Source organism: Papaver somniferum, chromosome 8 (assembly GCF_003573695.1).
Source record: "Papaver somniferum cultivar HN1 chromosome 8, ASM357369v1, whole genome shotgun sequence".
Taxonomy (NCBI): Eukaryota; Viridiplantae; Streptophyta; class Magnoliopsida; order Ranunculales; family Papaveraceae; genus Papaver; species Papaver somniferum.
Genome location: NC_039365.1, coordinates 39,021,349 through 39,042,643, shown reverse-complemented (window position 1 = coordinate 39,042,643; position 21,295 = coordinate 39,021,349).

Genomic DNA, 21,295 nt, shown 5'->3' with positions numbered 1-21,295 from the left:
ATGGCTGATCAAGACACTCCTGCTCCTGATGATGTTGCTCCATCATTTTCTAGGTGAGTTAGTTTTTCCTCTGTTGATCATTTTGTGTTTGTTCGTGATGTGATTATGATTTTTCTGGCTTTTTCTTCCACCATTGCCACTGTTTTTGAGGTTTTAACATCCCCATACTCATCCCCTGTATTATTCTCAGCACGAAGCGTAAACCTGTTAAGAAGTGGGTTGATGTTCTTAAAAGCTTCCGGGCTACGCTGAGAGATAAGGGTTTTGAGATTATTGTCCCTCTTGGTTCATCTGCTGTTATTCCTTTAAGCGAGGAGAAAATTCTGGGAGAGGCATGGAATGCGAATCGTATGTCTGTCGCGTTTGGGAAACTAAAGACTAGTCTTCCTTTTCCCATTTATGATCCTGAGGTTCCTTTATTCTACCAAATCCTTGTAAGGATTAATAGAGCCGCATACCAATTGAGTGGTGACACTATTCGCATTATCCTGGAGTTTTCACTTCGAGCTACTGGTGTAAGAAAATCTCTTTGTCCAGAAATAGAGGACCCCTATGATCCTGCGGATTATACAGTTGAGTCCTTCTTTCAGCAGTATGTTGTGAATCGAGTTTTTAAGGATGGATCGCGTTGGGGTGTTCGCTTGAGTAGGGCGAAGTTGAGAGATGGTATGAAGAGACTTATGGAGAACGTGGACCATCACAACAACTCTAACAGCCTCTCCTTCGTCACTCTAGAGATCCAAATTGGATGAAGTTTTATCTTATTGTTGAGGGTCCTCTATTGTGGGGTCGTAATCCAGACGGGAGTCCTCGGGCTGCTCATGTAGTTTCGCTTGTAGGGTGCGGTACTCTTGCATACTGTCCTTGGAAGTTCAATTGAACGGATCGGGAGGATTGTTTATGTATTTGTTAATGGTGGATTTTCGGCAAAGGCTAAAATCGTAAAATCATGATACTGCATGTTTCTGACCCGGCTTCAGGAACGCATGTGACGACTCGTGTTTTACGATCAGTGAACTTCACGATCACTGAGTGAGCATTCCTCTCAGAGCCATGATGAATATGTTTCTCGAAAGGCCTCCCACTAGCTGTGCGTTCGATGCTATGCATTTCATCGTGCCCTCTACGTAGAATAATGAAATTGGGAGGTTCTCTGGACATAATTGTTTGTCGAAGGGCTTAACGCCTTCAGAACGTAGGCGATACTCGATGTTCCCTGACTACATAGAGTGACCCCTCTCTACATAGAAGAACGATTGGGCGGTCCTCTGGACATAATTGTTTGTCGGAGGTCTTAACGCCTTCAGGACGTCAGCGATACTCTTTGTTCCCTGACTATGTAGAGAGACCGTGTATAGATTCAGGCGGCTTTGTGGACATAATTGTTTGCTGGAGGGCTAAACGCCTTCAGGACATCAACGCTGCACGTTGTTCCCTGACTATGCACTCTTCGGAACGGGTATGATGCTTCAACTATCTCATATCTCGATTCTACAATAGATTAATTCTACCATGACATTCACCAATGAATTCCTAGAAAATAATCTATTTTGTCTCATTACTCCGTTCCATGGCCATCCCCGGCTGATTCCATGGATTAGTAATAGATAACCATTTTATCTCATTACTCTGTTCCCTGAATCCCCCGGATGGATTCATGGATTAGTAATAAATGCACAATTCATAATATTAATTCGTTTCATGAATCATTCTCCGCTGAATTTCATGAATTAGTAATAATTACTAAACAATCGGGCATCTGGACTATCACCGAGTAATCCCCAAGAAAATGGACAACCGAGGAATCCTACAAAAAATAGGAGAGAGAAAATAATAATAATAAAATAGAAAGAGGCGCCTTGGGACCGGGTCACGCCGCCGCGGCCGGTCCTCCACGCCTCTTCCTTTATTTTTCCTTATTATTATTATTTTCATAAACTCATGAAAACTCCTTCATTCGAGCAAATTTCCTTGTTTGAGCAAAACTCACGGTTTTTCCATATTTTCACGGTTTCTCCACATTTTCACGGTTTCATGAAAAATAATAAAAATAGGGGAAGGTGTCGCGGGACCGGGCCTCCTAGGCGGCCGTCCATGCCCTAGCCGTGGCCGGTCCCACACCTTGCAATCCCTTTTTTCATAATTATTATTTCCCTCATCTCATGAAACTCCTCCGTTTGAGCAAAAACCCTGGTTTTTACATATTTTCTCAAATATTGCTCAAACCATGAAAAAGCCAAAAAGTCAAATGGTCACATGACCGACTAGTCTTCTCACGAAAAATATATTAAAATATTATTATTTTAATATTCTCAAAAGCTTGATCAAACTAGAAAAGTCCTACTTGCTCATTCGAGCAAAATCAAAAATTTCAGTCAAAGATCAAACTCTTCTGAAAATCCAAGATATTGCTCATACGCACACCAGAAAATACCAAAACTCTCATGACTGAGACGCGGACATTATGGTGACACGGGCATCCTTCCTTGACCGACCAAGGTCGTCCCTAAGGCTTGCGAGGAACTGGTCCCACACATGTTTATAATTTTGACATAATTTTCTCAATTGCTCGTATTGGGTCCAAAATCTTTCCAACCAACTTGGAATTTGCTCAAACGGCCATAAACTGGTCCCATGACCACCAAGGGAGGTCTCATGCCCTCTTGGTCGGTCCCTCGCTTATCCATAATTAGGTTTCATCACCTAATGCTCAGACGAGCACTATTCTAATAAATGATTAAACCAGCATTTAATCATCCTTTTACCAATTTGTGACTTTGGTGCATGCTCACACGAGCACCTGGCCACTACATGGTCGTCCATCATCCCATGTGGTCGGTCCTCTTTCACTTAGTGACCCATTTTTAGTAATTCATCAATTGACGATCAATTGATCAAAATTAGGGTTTCGAACAAACGCTCCACAAATCATAATTCTGAGCAATTTCAAACACTAATGATTTTATGATGATCCAACAATCAACATCCATATTAATTATATAATAATATTCGGTCCTACTAATGTTTTAATTAATATTTTATTTGGTCATGCTACCAACAATTCATCGAATGGGCAATACTTGCTCAATTGCTCGAATATTGATCCAGCTATCAATATTCAGTAATTCATCGAATGAGCAATACTTGCTCAAATGTTCGAATATTGATCCAACTATTAATATTCAATAATCCATTAAATGAGAAATATTTGCTCAGATTATCAACATCATTCATTCATGAATTACGTCCCAGCAGACATATTCAATCCATGAATCCTAGAGCATTAGACAATCGTGCTCAACTGAACAATACTTAGACTCACCGTCTAATCAGTCAACAATTAATCAATTAAATACATGTCTGCCTTGCAGACTCCATGTTCGTGAGGCACAATCACGTCACATGGGGGATATCAATTAGGGTTTTGGTCTGGAGGCCTACAACACGTGTTTTCATCCACGATAAGAAATGTGACTAGGTCGTGCAAACGGTTGAGGGAGTTATCAAATTAGTGTGTGGAGGATCAACCAAGTATCCACACGACATGGAACTGATTTTACCACGATCTCCCACTTTCCCACTCTTTCACTCAAGAAACCGTCACACTTACAAGGATCAATATGTTTATTATTCTGACAGTATAAATAAGTCCTGAACTGATGACTGAAAAAACAATTCTCTCGATCGAAACTTATTCACGGAACTCAGCAGTCAGCAGTTCATCAATTTGTAGATCCCAGAACACATCCACAATCCTTGATCATCATCGATCCCACACAATTCTCAGTTTCCCTCCTACAGATCAACCCATCTCCCTCTTTGTGATCGAATTTATTCTGGAGCGTCCATTGACTTGGCTTAGGCCGGAGTCCTACAAATTGATCTCTCGAGCTCAAAGCACTCCCGTGCAGTGCATCTGTTTGAGGTTAAGCAGTTTGCTCGATTGAGGAGTCTCGTCCGACTGTCGTCTCTTCACTTTCTTAAAAAACCAGCAAATCGTTTTTTCCCATCTACATATTGGAGACCACAGTGGGAGATTAATCTCTCAGTTTCAATCCCACATCTTCATAAAATGGTTGATCTTAGGTCAGGTTCAGTTACAAATCCTAGCCCAAACAATGCTATCACTATCAATAGTGGTGGTACTCCAGAAACTATTCCCGCTTCCAACAACGGTGCTAGTGATAACACACCTCTTCAAACCAACATCGGAAGCAATTCTCTCTTCGGCCGGTCTCCCAAAGAAATCAGAGAAAATCCACCTACCATAGGTGATCTCATGAAGGTGCAAGAAACTCTTGATAAAAATCAAATTGACATGGCTAACAATCAGAAGGAGTTGTGCAATTATCTCAAAACTCTCACCGACAAGATGTCAGAGAAAACTCATGAGAAGGGAAAGGCTAAGGAAACACCTCCAACTGATGATCCTGAAGTGTTCCAGTCAACGTAGTCGACGATGATGAAGTCCACAAAACTACAGAAAACCCACCAACAAAGGAGCCTGCCGGTTTCATCACTCGTGAAGACTTGGAATGCTTTATGGAGGCGCGAGGAAGAGGCAATACACCATATGTCCACCGTCATTAGCCTCCATATCTTGCTACTACACAAAGAATTCCTCTCCCAAAGGGCTACACCTCTCCAACGTTCACATTGTACAATGGAACGGGGAACGCTCGAGAACATGTCTCTGGATTCTTGGAGACACTAGGAGAACACGAACACAACCATGTTTTCCGTCTGAATGAATTCTCAAAATCTCTAACATGCCGAGCATATACCTGGTACAACAAAAACACACCCGGGAGCATCACTCGTTGGGATAAATGGTTAGTGCCTTCTACAGGAAATATTTCTTCGTCTCTGAGCAGATTACTCTCTCTGACTTAGGAAGAATGGCTGAGAAGAATACTGAACATGCGAACGACTACGTGAAGTGGTTCAGACTCCAGGCTTTGGACTGTCACGATCCAAATTTCACTGAGCAGAAATTGGTGTACTTGTGCATCAACTGAATAATCCCGGTCTACAGAGCCTTGCTGGAAAATCTCCGGCTCCAGACTTTCTCAGAACTTCATGAATCGGCCAAGCGATCAACAACTACTGCTCCAGCCTTGCTGGAAAGGAAAAAACCTTCAAAGCCGAGGAGCCGAGAGACACTCGAAGCAGCACAAGGCGCCTGATCAACAAGCAGTACAATGTTCAACCTTCCATGAACATTGCTGAAGGAAGCAAGAGAAAACCGAAGCGCAACAGCATAAGAATGCTTCTACGACGTCCCCACCTGCAAAAATACCAAGGAAGGACAATCAGGATCGAAAATCACAAGCACCGGCTCGGCGTCAACATAACGACCAGGAAGAGCCAGACTTCCATTTTCCCATTGAGGAAGTGATTGAGTTATTGGAGGTCTGGATTCAAGACCATGCGATCAAACTGCCTCCCGTCAGAAGAGAGCCAATACAAGAAGAAATGGAGAATCCGTGCTGCTGCCACTTTCATAGGTATGTCAGTCATTCGACGAGTGATTCCAGAACTTTGAAACGCATATTCAAAAAAAAGGTCGATGCAGGAGAACTTGGGACTGTAGGAGTGCACAAGAATCCTCTCCCAATCAGGACCTTCACACTCCCTGAACAACCTGTCAAATAAGCAGTCCAGTCATTGATCGAGCACATTTGCGAATTTCTATACTTATCAAAATCTCAAAGAAGTGATATGTCTGAGGCATTGAATCACATCGTGTCAGGAAAACATATAGCAATCCAGGAGACACTCTCTGAACCTCTAGCAACTGACAAGGAGATATACGACTGGGGACTGCTCACCGCAGTCCATCTCAAAGGAAATTAATTCAAGCGAGCGTTGGTCGATATTGGCACTGCTGTCAATATCATCCCTTTGAAAACTCTCAGAGCCACGGTAATCACCCGACAAGAATCCACTCACGCTCTTGTCATTGTCATAGACCATGAAGGATTCTCCAGGGATGCTTATGGTTACATCATTCTCAAGATGAAAATTGATTCAACCTGGACAAAAACCAAGTTTCATATAATCAGAGAAGATCCAGTATATGACATGATCCCCGGACGGACATGGATTCATGCTGAAAAGGTGACTGCAACACCTTCAATTACACATTTCTCTGTTGAATAAATCTCTGACTCGGAAGAAGTAGAGGACGATCCATCATTTGAACACCTAGAAAAAGTTCAAGCGTTGTTGGAACTCACACAAAAACCTGAAGAAAACGCGTATGAATTCGTCAAAAGGTTCCGTACTCAGGAAAGTCTTATTCCCCCTCATGTGTCCATATTATCAACTTTCAAATATGCTACTCTGGTCTGGGGACTTAATTTTGGTAATAATTTAGCACTAAACAAGCGCTATGAGTGGTTGGTTTCGCCTCAACAATACTTCACCAATTGGTTAGATGCAGAACCTCTCAGAATTCAGCATTCCACTAATACGGTCATTGCTAAAATAATGGACGAACACAACAAGCAATACCCTGGATACTCTCCCATGCACGAGTGTCCATATGTGCCACAATATTGGAAAGCTCCGTCAACATGGAACCTTACTGTACGAGGAATTCCAAACCAGCGGACGATATTCAGAGCACGAGCAACCAAACCTAACAAATTTCATGAATGGGATTTAGTTCTCAAGGCAACTAAATGAAATCTCCATTCCACAAGGAACACTAACTGGGAAGGGCCTTTTATGATTGATAAGTCGGCAGTTGGAGGATACTACAAAGTGGCTGATATGAAGGGCAAGACAAGTGTACCAGTGATTCACGAAAATTGGCTCAAAACTTTTGATGCCTGAGGAATTCAACATTCTGAGGTGTTACCTGTTTGAGACACGGACGAAGCTCGGAACACCTAAATCCGTTTTTAGGATTTTCTTTCACATGTATTTTCAATTCCTCCAAAATGTTTGCAATACTTGCATGCATAATTTGAATTCAACAATTTATCAAAGTTCTTTTATTTAAAGAAAATATCTACCAATTCCAAAAGGAAATCCTCAATCAATCGCTTACCCAAAACCAATCAAAAATTAAAAACAAAAACTAAAGTCTCACATCTCTCAGAGGTTAAAAGTTCAAGAATTCATGGAAGAAGAACTAAAGGAAGCCGACGAAGTAAGATTTCTGCTTCTCTGCATTCTCCAAGACTTGCAAGACCGCTTTCTCCAACTCCAACGTTTCAGTCAATTCAGCAATCTTGGCCATTTTGTCCACCACAGCATCACTGGTAAAAGGTATATTTTTCTCTACTGCATCCTTGATGGTGTTTATTCTTTGACGAAGCCACTTCAAGTTAAAACCAAGTTCTTCAGATTTCTTCAAGTTGTACTCCCAATCAAAGAGTACATCATCAGTAGCAATACTTCTAGCTCTTGTCTGTATATCGTCTATGACACGCAATATATTTCCTACTTGCATCGTCAAGAATTAACTGAGTTTGGGGTCTCTTGTAACGACAATGTGACCATACATCTTCCATAGCTTTTAATACATGTTGTCATATCCAACGGGAACACTGAATCAACCAACTGGTGTATAACATGGGAGTGGCTCACCGAACGTAGGAACGCAAACAATCCCTGCATTAGGGTATTCATGCACTATTATACGGTTCTCGATCACTGGAGCAACTTCAGCAGCCGTGATAACAATTTCTTCTATTGTTGGAGCAGCCTCTTTCATTCTGGGTCTGGTTTCTTTTACCCCTGAAGCGGTGACAATTTGAGCATCATTCTCTTCAACAACTTCAATGACAACATTTTCATGACCCTGAGGTGTAGATATGATAACGCCCCCATTTTGATTTTCCGTATTGTTCAAATCAGCATCATTGGTTACATTATTCTCAACTTCGGCATTTGGCACCTAATGTGAAGATTACTTGAGATTATAGCAATCCAAGCACGGAATTCAAATTTAAATCATAAAATCCAGCATTTAAGTGAACCAACACTATCTAAGTTCTTTACTATGCATTCAATACATGATAAAATAGTGTGAAAGCCATAAAAACACGTTTTTCAACAAGCTATCGTCTGACGAGATTTTACACTGCCCATTATAATATGACTAACTGAAAAAAAATTGGTAAGGAATATAAGGTTGAGTCATATTCCATTCTCTTCGTATAGATGTTCTCTACAACATATCAAAATTTCATAGCAATTGGATAAACGAGCAAAGATATATGTCCAAAACATTGGACTACATGCTAGCTGAAATTTTTCTGAAGGTCTCCTGGAAGTTTACTGTTTCGTCGATTTTGGCCTCTAAACGTGCTTAAAACTAAAAAATCTTCTTCGGAAAAGCTTGGAAATTTCCTGGGCATGAGGATACATGGGTAGATCGCGAAAATCCGACATCGGATGAAGATTTTATGGCGTTTTTGCTAAAAGACTGAGTTCTGAATTTTCTGGTGACGTATTTCGGTAAAACTTTTCATTTATTCACGGGAATTCTCATTTATTCATCAACAAATAAGCAATATCATACTTCTATTAGGATAATGCAGAATATATGCTTACTTGAGGAGTCTCCAAGTCGTTCGAAAGATTGATATGGTCGGCATTAACATTGGAAGCACCATTACCTCCATTCGATCCCAATTCTTGAGGATTCTCTTTCTCACCACCATTCGAAAACGAATGAATAACATGGCTGTGTTGATATTCCACAATAATATTCTCATGGATATATCCGCAATGATCATTATTATTCTTACTCAAGAAATAGCATGATTAATTATACGAAGAAATACTTACATCGACTTCTTCTTCACTGGATTCCTGAGTCGCTGGATCGACTGGAGCTAGACGGAGACCATCAATACTTGACGGAGTAAAATTCTGAAACAACAAAAAATATTGGTTTCATGATCCTAATTATGCGGGCAAAGAAAAAGTCACAGCAGAAGGGATATTATCAACTCACCAAAGAAGCGACTGGGGACTGCACATTATTCGGTATCATTCTATAATTCGTCTTACTTTTGTCTTCTCCACCCTGGGGACTGCCTTGTAATTCCGAGAAGTCTACATTAATTTGGTATCTCACAACATGGCCGTCCTACTTGAGGTTAATGAAATAATTAAGGTACGATTATCATGCTTTCACCAAAAATCATAAGGAAAATACTTACCTGTGAACTTTCTGGAGGCGTTTTTATTTTATCACCACTGGAAAGATATTTCAACCTTGGTCGTTCAGAGATCACATCATTAGAAGGAAACTCTGGCACCAGAGAATTAACATCCATCACAAACTTATTCAAGTGCCCAAGTTGTTGACGCCAGAAATCTATATAACCTGGAGTCACATAGATAGCTCTATTGGAACAAGGAAACAAGTAATCATTTCCTTCCACATGTGTGCGATCTAAATGGGCCTTCAGATGCTCAACCGATGGATTATTCATTCGATGGCCTGGGGAACACTGATCGAGACCCATTTGTCGATCTGCTCTGTCAATGTTATATTATTCTACCTGGAACTTTCCGTGCATTATTGACACTAAATAACCAGGAGTGCAACTTAGTATGAAAGATTTCTCTCCATTACTCAGACTGATGCCAGATTTCAATGTGACATTCTCTTCAGCAGCATTGAAAGTTATCAATTGTGAGAAGATAGAAGGAAGCGACACACAGGGGCGAAAATTAAACTCATACTCATTGTCTAAAACACTGGTGAGACGTGCCTTGTGTCTTTTATGCTTTGTGGACCAACGCATAATCCTGGCATTATCTTTCTCAAGGAAAGCATGAAGAGTGTCAACATTTGGTCCTTGCAAGACGCTACGAGGAATCAGAGCATAATTCTCAAAGTGCTCCCACACCAAGGTTTGGAGAAACATTGTATTAGCATATGTTTCGATTTTCATGAAGCCGTTAGAAACGTTGGAGATCTATGACTAAAGAGTCTAAATTGGAAAACATCGAGCCCAAGAACAGACTACCAAGGAAGTTTCTCACCTTTAGCCATTCTAATATCAAAAGGAATCACAAATGGCTTCAACAAATGTCCAGTATCCTCAAGGACGTCTCTGGAAAGACATAAACATAAGAAAACAACAATGGTTAATGTACCGTCAACAGGTTCTTCAGGAATTATATCTCTTGGCCACCAGTACTTCAACCATCGAGCATAACAAAATTTGGGTGACTTGTTGAAATCATGCATCACAGCTTTCAATATGTCAGACATTGCAGTTTCCTCGGCTGAGAGATCTTCAAGGAGATTGCCAGTAACTGGGAGATGCAATAGAGAGACTACATCTTCCAAGGTGATAGAGAATTCTCACCATATGCATATGAAAGTATGAGTAGAAATGCACCAATGAGAAAGCAAAGCCACCATACCTCGTATATCATGATGAATAACTAATTCTCTAGCTTCTTGAATTGCTCGTGTCACCTGTGCACGATCCACTATGGTCCTTACACGGCTGTAATCCATCATATGTCTCACCCATCCAGAAAAATTCGTCAAAGGCTTTCGGGAAAGTTTGAATTCCACATGTGAAGCCAAATAGCGTCTCCCTAGCAAACAGAACTGAATTATTACTTGAGGAGATACTAATTTTGTTATATCATTGCTCGGTCGAACTCGCATGCGTTGCTATCTCAAGCATGTTTGTCAATGTTAGTGATCAAAACTATAAGTCTTCATTTCTAGTCTATTATAGCTAAGTATCGGACTAGGATAGAAAGTGTAGTTGAGCTCAAGGACTTCATGGCGATTCATCATATAGGTAAAAGAACTACTCAAGGAACCGGTGGAACTTCTCGATAAAAAGGTATGTGAAGACTTGAACTTATCTATCACTCAAAAGTCTATCTACTCTATCTCCTACTCTTTGTGACAAGAAGTCGTATGCTATATATATAGACTTTGATTATACACATTTGGTATTTAGATCCGAGTATACCTCTCCTATCTATATCTCGAAATATGAGTTGGTAAGCTTTTCGCTTTAACCAAGTTTATCTTTACCATGTCACGAAAGTCATGATATGTTTCAATCATCTTTAAAATTGCTTTGACGAGAAATGGTGTAACAACTATATAACGTCCTCTAAGAATGTTTCAATGATTGAAATGAGAGTTTAGATTACATAACCAATGGTGGACATAAGCATTGTTGTGGATACACATTTATGTATAAGTCCTATTCCTTGAACCAAAGTTTGCGAACTTTGTTGATCAACAGAACCGGAAGAATGGCGTGAGCCAAGTACGCGAACTCAGTCCGCAAACTGCCGAAGTTCTCAAACCCGAGAATTTCTGCTGGAGTTGACAAACTACATGCGTGAAACTAAGTACGCCAACCGGCAAAGTTCTCATACCCGAGAATTTCTGCTGAAGTTTGTAAACTCTGCCCGGTAACTTAAGTCCGCAAACCTAGTCTGTGAACTTGAGATGGTTATATATCTGAAGATGATTTCTGAACTTAAACTTAAAAAGACTAAGGAATGCAGTTTGCAAACCGTGGCTATAAAAGTTCATGAACCGATTCAAGTGAATCAAATCATTTTTGCTTCAATTGTGCCTTGTGTAGTACATGAGATTTCCTTGCAATTGAACAACTCTCTAACTAGTTCGTTTGAAGTCATTTGAACTAGTTATGGTGAAGAAGAACGTGGTTGATATGGAATTCTCATATGGCTAACCTTTTGGTTAATTATTGCTGAACCAACAAGTGCATACGTTTGGGTATGGTTAACAAACCTAGAAGAGTGCATTGTCAAGTGTGTGTAACAAGCTAAGTTTTCTATCTAACGGTTGAGAAATATTAGCTTGAATCTAAATCAGGTTTTCATCTAACGGTGGTGTTGATGGTGGTTTTTAGCTTAGGGTTAAAATAGTAAAACCTTACATCAGATCTGACGTCACTCTGCAAGGAAACGGTGTTGCGAGTACTAACCTCTCCACCGGCACATTTATTGAACCGCTCAATATACTTTTTAAATTCTGGCGCCTCGCCAATACTAGGCTCGCTGAGTACTTTCATGTGCTATGTTCCTCAGCAGAACCCTTAAATCGGTATGGCATGACGGATTTATGTTCACTCACAGCGGAGAAGCATGAACCCTCCAAGTACCAAAATTAAGGCCACTGCACGAAAGGCTCAGACAGAAAGCATACTGCATTCTGTAGATAAGGATTTTTTGTGGCAAACATACAAAAATCCAGCTAATCATTGTGATAACTCGCAAAGAACTCATAAACCCAACTAACTCGCAAATTAGGGTTTTGCGCCTCCCGCCGTATACTAGACCCCGTTGGTCGAAGCCATGCTAGGAAACCAAATTTGCCACAGCGCACTAAAATTGTGGCCACGCCTAGCATTCCGATCCTCTTTCCATTGAACAATCAGGTAGCTTCAAATCCGCCACCACGCATTAGAAGTGTAGCCACGTCCCTAGCGTGCTGCCCCCACTTCCCGTCAACCAATCAGGTTGCTCCAAACCTGGCACGGTCTCAAAATAGGTCGATATACCACACTAGCTTCCCAAAACATGCTACCTTCCCAAAACCTTGCTAGCTTCCCAAAGCATGCCAGCTTCCCAAAAACGTGCTAGCTTCTAAAACGCGCATACTACACGCACTAAATAGGGTTTCAACATGCCAAACCCTAATTTAGGAAAGTTGAAACCGAATACGTCCATGACGCTAATTTCAACTTTGGAAATGCCGCAACAGGCATACTGCTATACCACGGCTACTGGCACACCACCAGCACGTTGCCAGTACCGCTATGCAAACAAGATGCGGCCATGATCAATGGCCATCTTTCCTCCTGAGATTCAAATCTCAGCCGTCCAAACTCGCCACCAAACCGCAGGAGTTGTGGCAACTTTTTGGCCACAATGCCAAATCCTTTGGTTTGTGCCGCCAAACCCTAAATTGGCTATGACGCCAAATTCTTTGGTTATCGTGCCAAAAGCATGCGCAAGCCATGCCAGTCACGCTACCACGCCTCTGACCACCGATGAAAGGTAACCACGATCAACGGCTTCCCTTCCTCTCGAGATGCAAATCTCAGCGGTACAAGTTTGCCACCAAACTTGCGGCAACTTTGGTCGCAATGCCAAATTCCATGGTTTATACCAAAACCCCTAAACTTGGCCGCGCCTAAAATATGCGCGAGCATGTTGGCCATGCCGCCATGCCACAGCTACTGGCATGCCACCATGCCACAACTACTAGCACGTCTCTATGCCACAGCTACTGGCATGCAACCCTGCCACAACTACTAGCACGCCGCTATGCCACGGCTACTGGAATGCCACCATTTACTACCACGTCGCTATGCCACGGCTACTGGCATGCAACCCTGCCACAGCTACTAGCACGCCGCTATGCCACGGCTACTGGCACACCACCATTCCGCAGCTACTAGCACGTCGCTATTCCACGACTACTGGCACGCCACCATGCCACATCTACTAGCACGTCGCTATTCCACAGCTACTGGCATGCCACCATGCCACAGCTACTAGCACGTTGCTCTGCCACGGCTACTGGCACGCCACCATGCCAAAGCTACTAGAACGTCGCTATGCCAGGGCTACTGGCATGCCACTATGCCACAGCTACTAGCATGTCTCTATGCCACGGCCACTGGCATGACACCATGCCACAGCTACTAGCACGTCACTATGCCACGACCATTGGTATGCCACCATGCCACACATAGCAACCTGATACACGTTTTCCACGAAAACACTCGAGACATCAAAACATGTCATAAACTGGGGGATACTCATCAGGGTATTGGTCTAGCGGTTTACAGCGTGCGGCGTGCAATACGCCCGTTACAAGAAAGTGTCATAAGAGTGAGGCGGTTAGTAAATACGAGAAGTAATGGTGAAACGCTTCCTTCATTATGGAAACATCAATTCCAGGCGTTACCTGTTACCGCTTTCTTTCATTACTCAACTGTTTCCACTTCTTACGAGGCCAAGGTACGTTTTATTACGACTTGTATAAATAGGTTTCACCTATTTCCACCAAAGAACAAGTTTTGGTCAGGAGAACAATACACAGCTTTCCATTCAGCTCGCCAATTCAACTTTCGGATACAAGTCGGAAAACACCCACACTTCCAAAATTAAATATTGTGGCCTCAACACTTTCTTCGCTTCCCTCCCTAAGACCAAACCTTCTCCTTCACTTTGTGACTGAAGCAAGCCTGGTACGACCATTTCTTGTTTTAGACCAGGATTGTACAGATTGATCTCTCGAATCAAAAGTACTCCGATGCAGTACATTGTTTTTGGTTTAGACTCGTTTCACACCCGCACTCACACGAAATTACTAAAATCAGCAGAAACGGTTTTCACCCACAAACAATTGGCGACCATAGTGGGAAACTAATCTCTCAGTTACACTATCAATTTCCAATTCCCGATTTTTTTTTTCAACCCTGATCTCAAGCTGGTAGAACTCAGGTCAGGATCAGCAACAAACCCTGAGAACACTGGCGCTGAAATTATTCTCGGTGTTAACATTTATCCCAGTGGTGCTAATACGCCGCCTGTCAACACCAGCAACATGGAGAATGTTTTTTCAGGTGTTACACCTCCAATCACAAGAGCCAGAGCCTCTGCCGTGAAAAATGCTCCTTTAGGTGTTACACCTCCAATCACCAGAGCCAGAGCTGCTTCCGCCGCTCCCAATATTTCATCAAGTATGATACCTCCAACTGTTACCAGAACCGGAGCTACTCCGCCGTCAGGACGAGAAACTGGAGGAGCCAGAGGGAGCCGACCATACATTACTATTGCTGATTTGATGGAAAGGCAGAAGGTTCTCTCCAGGGCCCAAACATACATGGACTCAACCCAGAAAGAGGTGCGTGCTTTCCTAAAGACATTGACAGAGCGGCTACCACAAGAATCACGCCAGCCAGAGCCAATGAGGAACACATCCAATACCCCTGGCGCTAGCGCCTCAACATGGCACACTTTTGTAGACGAAGAAACTCGCCCGGGAACTTCAGCGCAAAGAAATCAACCACCCAATTTTGTCACGAGAGAAGACTTGGAACGACTTCTCCGAAACCGAGACAAAAACGACTTCATGGACATGCATCAATATCATCCCCCGTATCCTCCTGAAGTACAAAGAATTCCTCTTCCAAGGGGGTACTCTTCCCCTCAATTCTCCCTATACGACGGTACCGGCAATGCACGTGAACATGTCTCTCGATTCTTGGATCCCCTGGGGGAGCACGAAGATAATCACCTTCTCTGTTTGAGGGAATTTTCGAAGTCACTTACCGGAAGAGCATACACATGGTACAACAGCATTGCGCCAGGCAGCATCTCCAACTGGTCTGACATGGTTGCAGTGTTCTACAAGAAATACTTCTTTGTGTCTGAGCAAATTACCTTCCATATCTGGGAAGGATGTTTCTACGAAACAACGAACATCCGAATGATTTTGTCAAAAGATTCAGAATTCAAGCGCTCGATTGTCATGACCCAAACGTGACCGAACATCAATTGGTGGACTCCTGTATCAATGGCATGATTCCCATATACTGCTCCTTACTAGAGAATCTGCGATTCCAGACATTCTCTAAGCTTCATAAAGCTGCAAAACGGTCAGCCACAACAGCACCAGCGTTGTTGGAAAGAATCAGGCCAACTAGAAGTGAGGACGCACGCGAAACTCAAAGAAATATACTCCTCATCAATAAGCAATACAACACTGGTCCCTACTATGTGAGCGTGGTAGACGAAGGAGTAAAAAGGAAGGCTCCAACAGCAGAACAACCATCCAAGCGTGCAGCCCCAGCACGACAGGTAGCTCCGCCACGGAAGACCACCGCTAAAGCTCTCATGCGACATCAAGAGTCTGGAGAAAATTTCTTGGATTTCCCGTTCCCGATCGAAGAAGTGATTGAACTCTTGGAAGCATGGATCCAAGACGACGCCATCAGACTACCTCCTATCAGGCGCCCACCAACCGAAGAGGAAATGGCGAACCCCAAATATTGCCGCTACCACAGATTTGTCCACCACCCGACCAGTGACTGCAACAAGCTAAAGAATATCTTCAAAGAAAAGATAGAAGCATGGGATCTTAGAATAGACAATGAAAGAGTTCACAGAGACCCACTTCCAGTCAGGAGTTGAATGGTCTATGGGGACTTCGTACACAAAACTGTGCAATCCATGATGCAGCGTGTGTGCGAAATTCTCTACCTCTCCAAGACACAACGTCATGATATCTTCACAGCCCTTAATAGTGTTGTATCGGGCAAACGACTCTTTCCTATTGAAGAAACCATGCCAGAACCCCAAAATCTCCGAGGAAGCGGTGCTGGAAAATACAACTGGGGATTGCTGACCACGGTTCATCTGACAGACGCCAAGCTCGATAACGCACTAATCGACGCAGCTTATGACTCCAACATCATTACCATCAAAACTCTGAGAGCTGCGGGAATTTCGAAGCAGGAGGCTATGCATTCCCCAACCGTGGTCAAAAACTTGGAAGGAGAGGCGATAGACGCGTATGGATACATCAATCTTGAAATCAAGGTGGGAGACACTCTAACACATGGCAAATTCTACATAGTCAAAGAACTCGCGAGTTATGACATGATTCTGGGGCGCGCGTGGGTACACGTTAACAAAGCGAAGTTAAGGGTATCCCCTCTGCCGATATCGGTACCCGAAAGAATTTCCAACAAGCCGTCCAACTTTGAAGATTACATGTCGTCGTATTAACAACTTACCAATGTAACTCAATTGCCTGGAGAAAGCTCGTAGACTTTCATCCGCAGATTCCGAACACAAGTAAGTCTGGTCAAACAACCCTGCCTGCACCCAGTCACCTCTCCTCTCGGAAAGGCATGGGGACTCGGTCCGATTACCAACCCAGGCGTCATTAGGAGGTGTGAATGGAATGTTAGGCCTTTCAAGTAATTTGCCAAAAATTTGGAAGCTGTCAAAGCCAAACATGACGAATTCAAAAATCAAATGGTTACGCAACGCCCCAACCCATTTAAAGTTGGGGATGTAGTAGTCAAGATGACCTCGTTTCAAGTTGGGAGCATAACAGTAAAGATGGTCACTCGACCCGGTCTGCCTAAAGAAAAGGAAGACGAGCTATATCTGGTGGCAGATGTTATCTTGGGCGGTTACTACAAGCTCATCAATACCGAAAAATTGGAAGGTGTCACGATTCACCCGCGATGGCTCAAACCCTTCAATACCTAAAACGCTGTGCTACCTTCACCTCCAGCGTTCTCTTTCAGCATTTTCCTTTTCATGCAATGTTTGTAACTTCTCTAAAATGATTGCACTGCTTGCATTCATGAGTAGAATTTTCAATTTCAATTAAAGAACATCTTTCCTTGAAAAGTTTTCCAAAACCGTCTTAAAGAAAAAATACCAAGTAAACCTAAAATCTCATAGAGTTATTATCCGTCAATTGAAAACCAGAGAAACCAAACCACCACGAAAATATTTATTCAAAATACTGAAGAAGGAAATATGCAAGGAAGACGACCATCAGGCGGCAAAACAGATATCTTCTTCAACAATATTCGGCCCCAAATCTCAAAAACAATATGAAGCTTTTATTGATTCGTTCAGAGATGAGAAACCATAAAATTGAATAATGGAGTGTCACTTGAGAAACCCTAACTCCACCATGAAAAGCAAGAAAGTAAAAGCAAACTTTTGGAATATCAAAGGGGCTACACGCTAAGAAGAAATAAGCAAAAGCGAAAAATTGGTCGTTAACGGTAGAATCCTGGATCAATAGCGCCTTCATAAGAGCTTCTTAAAGCACTTTCCCCAGCACGCTTTCTGACAGCAAACGTTCCATCCAGAAGCGTCCTCAGCAGCAGCGACCGCAGCATCCCATCCAGAAGCCACCACAACAGCAGCTTCCACTTCCTGTTCAACGTTTGCTTCAACAGCAGTCCCAGCGTGTGTTTCCTTAGATTCCCCAATTGCTTCAGCATACATTGCCTCCGTCTCCTCGTCCTCCTTTACTGCATCCTCATCGGTTGCGTCAACACCCCTGACAGCAGTTTCGGCGTCCACTCCAGAAGCTGCTTTAGTTTCGTAGACCGTGTTGACATCTTCCTCATGAGCCTTTCCAGCTGCTTCTTGAGGATGTCCTGGTTCGTCCGCATCAAAGTCAAGGATTACGATCCCATCATGGGAAGGGTAATTAAATTGGTCCTCACCTAAGAGTTTCATGGACTCGGTTTTTCATCGTTTCAACCGAGAGGCAAATTGTTCAGCCCTAGCACTGGGTTGTAGGAAAATTTCATTGCTCTGAGATCTCCCAACAAGCCAGGATTCTTCATCGTGTCTCCACCTTTCCTCCGTGTCCACTGAAGACAATAGAGTCTGAACACATCCGCACTCTGCACAAATTAGCGAGAGACATGCCTTGTATAATCTCGTCAGCTTCACGGAACAGAGAATCAATTCTGCCTAATACCTCCTCATGAGAAGAAAACTTGGTTTCGTCGGTTTCAAAATTTCTCTCCGAAAAGGTACGATCATCACTGGAAGATCCCATTATTTTCTACAAAAAAAAGTTTTTACCACGTTTATACCGGCAATCTATATGATGACAAAGACAAAATGGAACTAGGGGAAGAAACACGATGCAATACCTGTATGGAAGATGGATGCGATTTTTATGATGATCTGTAAGAGCGAAAGATTCAAGATCACCTCTTATATTCAGCAGAAAATCTTTTTGCCAGCCGTGAATTAAGGCTTCACAGGCGTGATACCAGCTAGATCAGATATTTGTTTATGCGGAACAATTAGGGTTTGGTATCCCAGTCATTCTTCAACTTATCCTGCGCCATCCCCCATCCCAAGCGCGCGTCCCAAGCCAGCGCCATCATCTCCGCGCCTAAGCCAAGCGAAGCCAAGCCGCGTCCAAACCAAGCCAAGCCGCGCCAAGCCAAGTCTCTCCCCAACCAAGTCATTCCAAGCTGCACAACGCCCGCGACTCTCATTCCAAGCCGACCAATGCCAGCGGCTCTGTTTCAAGCCGCGCAATGCCAACGACTCCCTTTCACGCCAAGTCTATGCTAACGGCCCCTTTTTAAACTGATGTCAACAGTCTGCGTCTCAGCAAGCAACCATTACTACCACCCTGCGGCCTAGCCAGCAGCACAGAATTTACGCGAAACCACTAATGCAAGAGTTACGGATTCTCTTTACCTCCCGAAAAAGGTTATTTGGATCTGCCTGACCGTCTTTTCATAACTTGTCGTTTCGATCTTGCCTTCTTCTGTCACCATCACATGCTTACCTCGCAACAAGGCCCATATTCCGAGCTAATCAGGGGACTTAATGTTGATGGTGGTTTTTAGCTTAGGGTTAAAATCGTAAAACCTTGCATCAGATCTGATGTCACTCTGCAAGGAAACGGTGTTGCGAGTACTAACCTCTCCACCGGCACATTTACTGAACCGCTCAATATACTTTTTAAATTCTGGCGCCTCGCCAATACTAGACTCGCTGAGTACTTTCCTGCCTGTGCTATGTTCCTCAGCAGAACCCTTAAATCGGTATGGCATGACGGATTTATGTTCACTCGCAGCGGAATAGCATGAAACCTCCAAGTACCAAAGTTAAGGCTACCGCACGAAAGGCTCAGACAGAAAGCATACTGCATTCTATAGATAAGGATTTTTTGTGGAAAACATATAAAAATCCAACTAATCATTGTGATAACTCGCAAAAAACTCATAAACCCAACTAACTCGCAAATTAGGGTTTTGCGCCTCGCGCTGTATACTAGACCCTGTTGGTCGAAGCCATGCTTAGCCAAGCTAGGCAACCAAATCCGCCCCAGCGCACTAAAAGTGCGGCGCTCCCTAGCATTCCGGCCCTCTTTCCGTTGACCAATCAGGTCGCTTCAAATCCGCCACCGCTCATTAGGAGTGTATCCACGTCCCTAGAGTGCTACCCCCACTTCCCGTCAACCAATCAGGTTGCTTCAAACCTGCCATGGTCTCAAAAGAGGTCGTTATACCACACTAGCTTCCCAAAACATGCTAGCTTCCCAAAAACGTGCTAGCTTCCCAACGCATGCTAGCTTCCCAAAAACGTGCTAGCTTCCAAACGCGCCCACACGCGCATACTACACGCACTAAATAAGGTTTCAACACGCCAAACCCTAATTCAGGCAAGTTGCAACCGAATCCCTCCACGACGCTAATTTCAACTTTGGACACGCCACAACTGGCATACTGCTATGCCGCGGCTACTGGCACACCACCAGCACATTACCAGTACCTCTATGCAAACAAGATGCGGCCATGATCAATGGCCATCTTTCCTCCTGAGATGCAAATCTCAGCCGTCCAAAATCGCCACCAAACCGCAGGAGTTGTGGCGACTTTTTGTCCACAATGCCAAATCCCTTGGTTTGTGCCGCCAAACCCTAAATTAGCTACGACGCCAAATTCTTTGGTCATCTTGAAAAAAGCATGCGCAAGCCATGCCAGTCACGCTACCACGCCTCTGACCACCAACGAAAGGTAGCCACGATCAACGGCTGCCCTTCCTCCCGAGATGCAAATCTCAGTCGTACAAGTTTTCCACCAAACTTGTGGAAACTTTGGTCGCAATGCCATATTTCATGGTTTATACCAAAACCCCTAAACTTGGTCGCGCCAAAAATATGCGCGAGCATGTTGGTCATGCCTCCATGCCACAGCTACTAGCACGTCGCTATGTCACAACTACTGGGATGCCACCATGCCACAGCTACTGGCATGCCACCATGCCACAGCTACTGGCACGCCACCATGCCACAGCTACTAGCACGCCGCTCTTCCACGCCTACTGGCATGCCACCATTTACTAGCACGTTGATATGACACGGCTACTATCATGCCACCCTTCCACAACTACTAGCACATCCCTATGCCACGGCTACTGGCACGCCAACATGCCACAGCTACTAGCACGTCCCTATACCACGGCTACTGACACGACACAGCTACTAGCACATCGCTATGCCACGGCTACTGGCACGCCACCATGCCACATCAACTAGCACGTCGCTATGCCACGGCTACTGGCACGCCACCATGCCACAACTACTATCACGTCGCTGTGTCAGGACTACTGGCATGCAACCATGCCACAGCTACTAGCACGTCGCTATACCACGGCTACCGGCACGCCACCATGCCACAACTACTAGCACATCGCTATGCCACGGCTACTGGCATATGCCAACATGCCA